Here is an 8,622-nt window from a genome sequence, read left to right as displayed (position 1 = left end):
AGGGGTACCGCAAAATATTAGCAATGTTTCCAGCAGTTAATTACAAGTAGCCCATATTCTTATTTTATTTAACTCTTTAACTGCTGAGCCATATTCATTTCTAATGTTGGGGCAAAACAGAAAGAGAAGCAGTCTGCCAGGAACAAACAGCAGCATCAATAGGTTGTTCTATGGCCCGGTTGCCACCTGGGAGTAGCTTCTTTCTGCTCAATTAACGTTGGGGTTGGTCCCTGGTGGGGGTGTAGTGATTAGCTTGTTAATTGCAATTTGTGTCTGTTGATTTAGAGGTTGCTAGCTTTTGTTATTTTGTTAGAATAGCTATGTTATTTATAGCTTAAAATTAATTTTTATTTATTTTAAGATAGTTATATTGTAATTTTAATTTAAAGTTAGGAGGGTGTTAGGTTTAGGGCTTAATAGTTTAATTTAGTGTTTTGCGATGTAGAGGGGCGGCGGTTTAGGGGTTAATAGGTTTAGTTTAGTAGTTACAATGTGGGGGGCTGGAGGTTTAGGGGTTAATACTTTATTATAGTGTCTGCAATGTGGGGGGCTGGCGGTTTAGGGGTTAATAGGTTTATTTAGGTGTTGGCGATGTAAAACTATACATTTTTACAAAAACACTACCAGATGGGCTATATAAATGGATCATCTACAAAACATTTATGCAAAGAAAAATCTAATATACAATGTTCCTTTAGTAGTAATAGGGATGTTTGGTGTTTAATTGCAGTGGGAATCATAGTGGTCAGGTGTGGTGGGTAGGGGGTTAATGGTGGTGTGAGACCTGGTGGTTATGGAGTTAATAAAAGTAGGTGTCTTAGTGGTTAGGGTGCTCATTTTGGTGGCAGGCTGGTGTTTTAGCGGTTAATAATAATAAAAATAATACTAGGCGTCAGGTGGTCAGATTTTTAATTGTGGAGGTTCTTAGCTGTTAGTGTTAAATGTACAGGGTCTCGTGGTTAGTAGAAGTAAGGATCTTAAAATGCATGGGTTTATTGCTAATAGTAGTAGGAGGTTTCCATCAGTTACAAGATTTTTTCTGTCCCCAAACATTGCACTGATGCACTATACAGTACATAAGGCACAAAAAATAACTAGGTACTTATAATAAACCATATCATTGTAATGGGTGTGCAAATATGCAAATGTTTTAGATAATACAACAGCAAAGCTTTTATGTCCCACTTGTTAGGTGATCCTATGTCTTCTTATCTCTAACTTACATACATTAATATATTTATTACTTAAAGGGACAGGGGTCAAGTCCTACAATAACAATGCGGGAACTCACCAAGATTTCCACCCCCCCTCTCACAATTAATATTGTTTTATATATATATATATATATATATATATATATATATATATATATATATATATATATATATATATACACACAAACATACACACACTGTATTTATATGTCTATCTATACACTTGGGTTAATAAAAGCAAATTATATCCAATGAAGGGTTGAATGGTTGCCTCTGAGCCAGAGAATCCTCTTCTGTCACAGAGTCTCACCACTTAAGGTGCAATAGTCCTATTTCTGTTGAGGGGAGCTAAATAACCCTAGAGCAAGCCACACAGAAATGTAATCACAATGTGTTCCACACAGTGCAGGGGGATCACACAGCAGGACCACTGACAGGCTTGCATTTAGTGTATTGTAGGAAGTGTTACTGCCCATTGCTAGTGGATCTCACTATCCCTCTAACCAGACTGTGCTCCAGCTCCTTTCCATCAGCAGCAGCAGTGTTTACTGAAGCGTTTCTGTTCTCTGTCCAGAGGGAACTTAGTTCCACCTGCAAAAATAGTGCAGGAACTCGTTCCCATGCGTTCCCACTCGACTTGACCCCTGTAAAGGGACATGAAACCCATTTTTGCTTTATTCTCTTGGTATCCTTTGTTGAAGAAACAGCAATGCAAATGGGTGAGCTGATAACATGCACAGCAGCTTCTTGTTGTATCTAGGTATGCTTTTCAACAAAGGATACCAAGAGAACTAAACACATTAGATAATAGAAGTACATTGTAAAGTGGTTTAAAATGTAATGCTTTTTCTGAATCATGAAATAAAAAAATTGTTTATGTCCCTTTAAGAAATCTTCAAATAATTAGAAAAACAGCAACTGATAAAAAAAACAACTTAAAAATGTGAAATAGAGTTATAAATTTGTATTTTTTTTAACTGTTTTTATTTGTTATATTTGTTCTCTTTTTGTATTTTTTTATTTACACTCTTGTTTATTTAAAGATAATATTACATGTTGAAGCATTTTTCCCCATATGATAATTATATGATGGGTTTAAAACAGAACAAAACGTGTAGCATTTTGCTTATAGTCTCCTTAAAGGAAAGTCTATCATGCTTCAGTGTGTTATTAAGTCCTGGATTGCTGTCATTAAAACGTATTAGGTACATGTCTTAAAGATCCAGGTAGTTTCAATATGATACCTTAAGTATTTTTAAAATGGTAGGAGACCATTAGGTTTAGCTGATCTTTTTTTTGAATTGTCACAAGACAATAGCCTAGATCAGGGATAGCCAACTGGTAGCTTAAAGGCTTCATGCACTAGTATTTAAGGCCCCCTGCCCCCTGAACATTTTTAGGAAGTATATTATTAATTGTGTTTTTAATAGTCATACATTTATATGCGGCCCTTAAAGGGACATTAAACCCCAAAAATTGCTTTCATGATTCAGATAGAGAATACAATTTTTAAAAAGCTTCCAATTTACTTCTATTATGAAATGTATTTCATTCTCATGTTATTCTTTGTGGAAGAGATACCTAGGTAGGTAGAGTGCACATGTCTGAAGAACTACATGACAGGAAATAATGACCTGCGGCCCTTCCTGTGTTTGGAAGTTCGCCATCACTAGCCTAGATCAGTGGTTTTCAAAGTGTGTAGCTCGCCTACCCAAGAGGGCACTTGAGCATATAAGTGGATGCACGGGAGCAGGGACACTTTGCACTGTTCTATGGAAATCACAAACAGCTCATGTTGGCACAAGAGAGAACAGTTTTTAAAAGCCAACAATGGCACAAGACAAAGGGTAGGTGGATAAAAAGGTACTGTGTTTAAACTCGCACAGAGAAGGCTTTGCATTTGTTGTATTGATCAGTAACATGCATTTAACATAGGAGTAACAAAGTGCAAGTTGAAATGTGAAACACTCTTTTGGTTGAGCAGAAACAGCTTTTGAGAGCTGTGTGTAAACCCTGGATCAGATGTAAATTCCACAAATTAAAACTAAGTAACATCTTTTAGGGAGGGGGCACTGTCTTGTAAATTTTAGAGGGGAGGCGCACTACCTAAGACTTTGAGACCCCCTGTACTAAATTAAAAAAAACCTGATATTAAACTAATATCTTGCCAAAAAAACAACTAAAAATGTTGATATTCAAAGAGATTTGTATTCTGATTGGCATTCTCAAGGTCAGCTCTATTGAAAGCAAAGGACCCACTTTTATCTCCTTCATTGCTAACATTCCACTGCATAGAACCAATTCCACTGTCAAGGATACCAACATCACACAAATAGTTAAAACATTACAAAACTTGTAAATTGTCCTAATCTGCTAATCTACTCTCCTGGATTGCCTTTGATTCCTGCTTATGGATTCTGCTGAGAATTTGACTTCTTACAAGCTCATGTGCTTACATTCACACTTTTGTAACCTGTGCTAAATTACAGTCTGGGGATATAATACCTATATCTGGGTTCCAAAAGTACCAAGAGCAAGCATTGTACCAGCTTGCTGAGGCCTTTGTCCCTTACAGAATTACAGAATGCTGATCCGGTAGAGAGCGCATTCAGTGTAAGTAAATATACTGCAGAGGATACTTGTAGATATACCAGCAACTCCTCAGGTTGAGGCTAAGGGAGGGGTCTCCATGACGCCTGAGGGCAATTATGGCAGAGAGATTTACCCATGAGGGTACTTAGATGCCATAACTGAAGAAATATTTAACCCTACTTCACTCAGAATCTTGGAGAATTTATCCTGAAGTCTTCTCTGAGCAAAGATGGAAGAGAGGTACTTGGTCTCAAATCAGGTCTGAGCACCTCTCTCAACTTCTCTCCTTGGAAGTCAAGAAAAAAATGAGTGGGGAGAGGAGGTGGGAGGGATCAAAGTTCTTGTGAGGGTTCTTGACCTCCTCCTAGTGGCAAGAAATATATCCCACATGTTATGAACCTATGGACTCTCATCATCTTACGAAAGAAATTAACATTTTAGTACCCATATATACTACATTTAATAGGAGTGTAATTTAAGCAAAAGAGTAATGGAGTTTTTTTGTAAACAATTAAATACATTTCAGCACGATAATTGGGAACACATTAAAGGGGAGAACAGTTTACAGTAAACTGACCCTTTTAAAGGGACACTGTACGTTAAAAGTTGTTTTCCCTTAATTTGTTCCAACTGATTTGTTATGCATACTGCAGTGTATTAAATGTATGGCAAATAATTCCTTTATGTATATTTCTGTATTTGAAATAGCTATTTTCTCAATTAAACCCTCAACTAGAACATGCTCATAACAATGGACTGAACCTGCAAGTATTTATGTTGAATAAACAATAGCAGCTTTTTCATATACAAACTGTCTCTCTCCCTCATACCCCAGACTTGGAGATTAATCAGTGCTATTGTATACTATTTACATACACCTAGATTACGAGTTTTGCGTTAGAGGCTGTGAGGTGCTAATGAGCAGTTTATGCTCACCACTCACTTAAAGACAGCACTGGTATTACCGGTTTTTACAAACCCGGCGTTAACTGCAAAAAAGTGATTGTAGAGCAAAATTTTGCTCCACATCTCACCTCAATACCAGCGCTGCTTACATTAGCGGTGAGCTGGCTGAACGTGCTCGTGCACGATTTCCCCATAGGAATCAATGGGGGAGAGCCGGCTGAAAAAAACACCTGCAAAAAAGCAGCGTTTAGCTCCTAACGCAGGCCCTTTGATTCCTATGGGGAAAATACATTTATGTCTACATCTAACACCCTAACATGAACCCCGAGTATAAACACCCCTAATCTTACACTTATTAACCCCTAATCTGACACCCCCCGACATCGCAGACACCTACATTATATTGATTAACCCCTAATCTGCCGCTCCGGACACCGCCGCCACCTACATTATACTTATGAACCCCTAATCTGCTGCCCCGACATCGCCAACACCTACATTATATTTATTAACCCCTAATCTGCGGCCCCCAATGTCGCCGCAACCTACCTACACTTCTTAACCCCTAATCTGCCGCCCCCAACGTCGCCTCCACTATATTAAAGTTATTAACCCATAAATCTAAGTCTTACCCTAACACCCCTTAACTTAAATATAATTTAAATAAATTTAAATAAAATTACTATTATTACTTAAATAATTCCTATTTAAAACTAAATACTTACCTGTAAAATAAACCCTAAGCTAGCTACAATATAACTAATAATTACATTGTATCTAGCTTAGGGTTTATTTTTATTTTATAGGAAAGTTTGTATTTATTTTAACTAGGTAGACTAGTTAGTAAATAGTTATTAACTATTTACTAACTAACTAGTTAAAATAAAGACAAATTTGCCTGTAAAATAAAACCTAACCTAAGTTACAATTACACCTAACACTACACTATAATTAAATTAATTCCCTAAATTAAATACAATTAAATACAAATAAATAAAATTATCTAAAGTACAAAAAAACCAAAACCTCCCCAACATTAAAACCCACCACCCACACATACAACCCTACTCTAAAACCCACCCGATACCCCCTTAAAAAACCTAACACTAACCCCTTGAAGATCACTTTACCGAGAGAAGTCTTCACCCAACCGGGCTGAAGTCCTCAATGAAGCCAGGAGAAGTCTTCATCCATGCAGGGCGAAGTGGTCCTCCAGACGGGCAGAAGTCTTCATCCAGATGGCATCTTCTATCTTCATCCATCCGGCGTGGAGCGGGTCCATCTTCAAGACATCCGGCACTGAGCATCCTCTTCCATCAAAGTCTTCTTACTAAATGACGGTTCCTTTAAGTGACATCATCCAAGATGGCGTCCCTTCAATTCCAATTGGCTGATAGAATTCTATCAGCCAATCGGAATTAAGGTAGAAAAAATCCTATTGGCTGATGCAATCAGCCAATAGGATTGAGCTGGCATTCTATTGGCTGATCGGAACAGCCAATAGAATGCCAGCTCAATCCAATTGGCTGATTGGATCAGCCAATAGGATTAAAGTTCAATCCTATTGACTGATTGCATCAGCCAATAGGATTTTTTCTACCTTAATTCCGATTGGCTGATAGAATTCTATCAGCCAATTGGAAATGAAGGGACGCCATCTTGGATGACGTCACTTAAAGGAACCATCATTTAGTAAGAAGACTTTGATGGAAGAGGATGCTCAGTGCCGGATGTCTTGAAGATGGACCCGCTCCACGCCGGATGGATGAAGATAGAAGATGCCATCTGGATGAAGACTTCTGCCCGTCTGGAGGACCACTTCGCCCGGCATTGATGAAGACTTCTCCAGAGGGCATCTTCTATCTTCATCCATCCGGTGAGGAGCGGGTCCAACTTTAAGACATCCGGCACTAAGCATCCTCTTCCATCAAAGTCTTCTTACTAAATGACGGTTCCTTTAAGTGACATCATCCAAGATGGCGTCCCTTCAATTCCAATTGGCTGATAGAATTCTATCAGCCAATCGGAATTAAGGTAGAAAAAATCCTATTGGCTGATGCAATCAGCCAATAGGATTGAGCTGGCATTCTATTGGCTGATCGGAACAGCCAATAGAATGCCAGCTCAATCCAATTGGCTGATTGGATCAGCCAATAGGATTAAAGTTCAATCCTATTGACTGATTGCATCAGCCAATAGGATTTTTTCTACCTTAATTCCGATTGGCTGATAGAATTCTATCAGCCAATTGGAAATGAAGGGACGCCATCTTGGATGACGTCACTTAAAGGAACCATCATTTAGTAAGAAGACTTTGATGGAAGAGGATGCTCAGTGCCGGATGTCTTGAAGATGGACCCGCTCCACGCCGGATGGATGAAGATAGAAGATGCCATCTGGATGAAGACTTCTGCCCGTCTGGAGGACCACTTCGCCCGGCATTGATGAAGACTTCGCCAGAGGGCATATTCTATCTTCATCCATCCGGCGAGGAGCGGGTCCAACTTCTAGACATCCGGCACTAAGCATCCTCTTCCATCAAAGTCTTCTTACTAAATGACGGTTCCTTTAAGTGACGTCATCCAAGATGGCGTCCCTTCAATTCCAATTGGCTGAAAGAATTCTATCAGCCAATCGGAATTAAGGTAGAAAAAATCCTATTGGCTGATGCAATCAGCCAATAGGATTGAGCTGGCATTGTATTGGCTGATTGGAACAGCCAATAGAATGCCAGCTCAATCCTATTGGCTGATTGGATCAGCCAATAGGATTAAAGTTCAATCCTATTGACTGATTGCATCAGCCAATAGGATTTTTTCTACCTTAATTCCGATTGGCTGATAGAATTCTTTCAGCCAATTGGAAATGAAGGGACGCCATCTTGGATGACGTCACTTAAAGGAACCGTCATTTAGTAAGAAGACTTCGATGGAAGAGGATGCTCCGCGCCGGATGTCTTGAACATGGACCCGCTCCGCACCGGATGGATGAAGATAGAAGATGCCGTCTGGATGAAGGCTTCTGCCCGTCTGGAGGACCACTTCGCCCAGCTTGGATGAAGACTTCTCCCGGCTTCGTTGAGGACTTCGGCCCGGTTGGGTGAAGACTTCTCCCGGTAAGGTGATCTTCAAGGGGTTAGTGTTAGGCTTTTATAAGGGGGTATTGGGTGGGTTTTAGAGTAGGGTTGGTTGTGTGGGTGGTGGGTTTTAATGTTGGGGGGGATTTGTACTATTTTTTACAGGTAAAAGAGCTGATTACTTTGGGGCAATGCCCCGCAAAAGGCCCTTTTAAGGGTTATTTGTAATTTAGTGTAGGGTAGGGCTTTTTTTTATGTTGGGGGGGCTTTTTTATTTTGTTAGGGGGATTAGATTAGGTGTAATTAGTTTTAAAATCTTGTAATTTGTTTATTATTTTCTGTAATTTAGTGTTTTTTTTTGTACTTTAGATAATTTTATTTATTTGTATTTAATTGTATTTAATTTAGGGAATTAATTTAATTATAGTGTAGTGTTAGGTGTAATTGTAACTTAGGTTAGGTTTTATTTTACAGGCAAATTTGTCTTTATTTTAACTAGGTATTTATTAAATAGTTAGTAACTATTTAATAACTATTCTACCTAGTTAAAATAAATACAAACTTGCCTGTAAAATAAAAATAAACCCTTAGCTAGCTACAATGTAACTATTAGTTATATTGTAGCTATCTTAGGGTTTATTTTATAGGTAAGTATTTAGTTTTAAATAGGAATAATTTAGTTAATGATAATTATTTTTATTTAGATTTATTTAAATTATATTTAAGTTAGGGGGTGTTATGGTTAGATTTAGATTTAGGGGTTAATAACTTTAATATATTGGCGGCGACATTGAGGGCGGCAGATTAAGGGTTAATAAATGTAGGAAGGTGTCG

Source organism: Bombina bombina, chromosome 2, assembly GCF_027579735.1.
Source record: "Bombina bombina isolate aBomBom1 chromosome 2, aBomBom1.pri, whole genome shotgun sequence".
In the NCBI taxonomy this organism is placed as follows: Eukaryota; Metazoa; Chordata; class Amphibia; order Anura; family Bombinatoridae; genus Bombina; species Bombina bombina.
Note: the sequence above shows the minus strand (reverse complement) of the source record.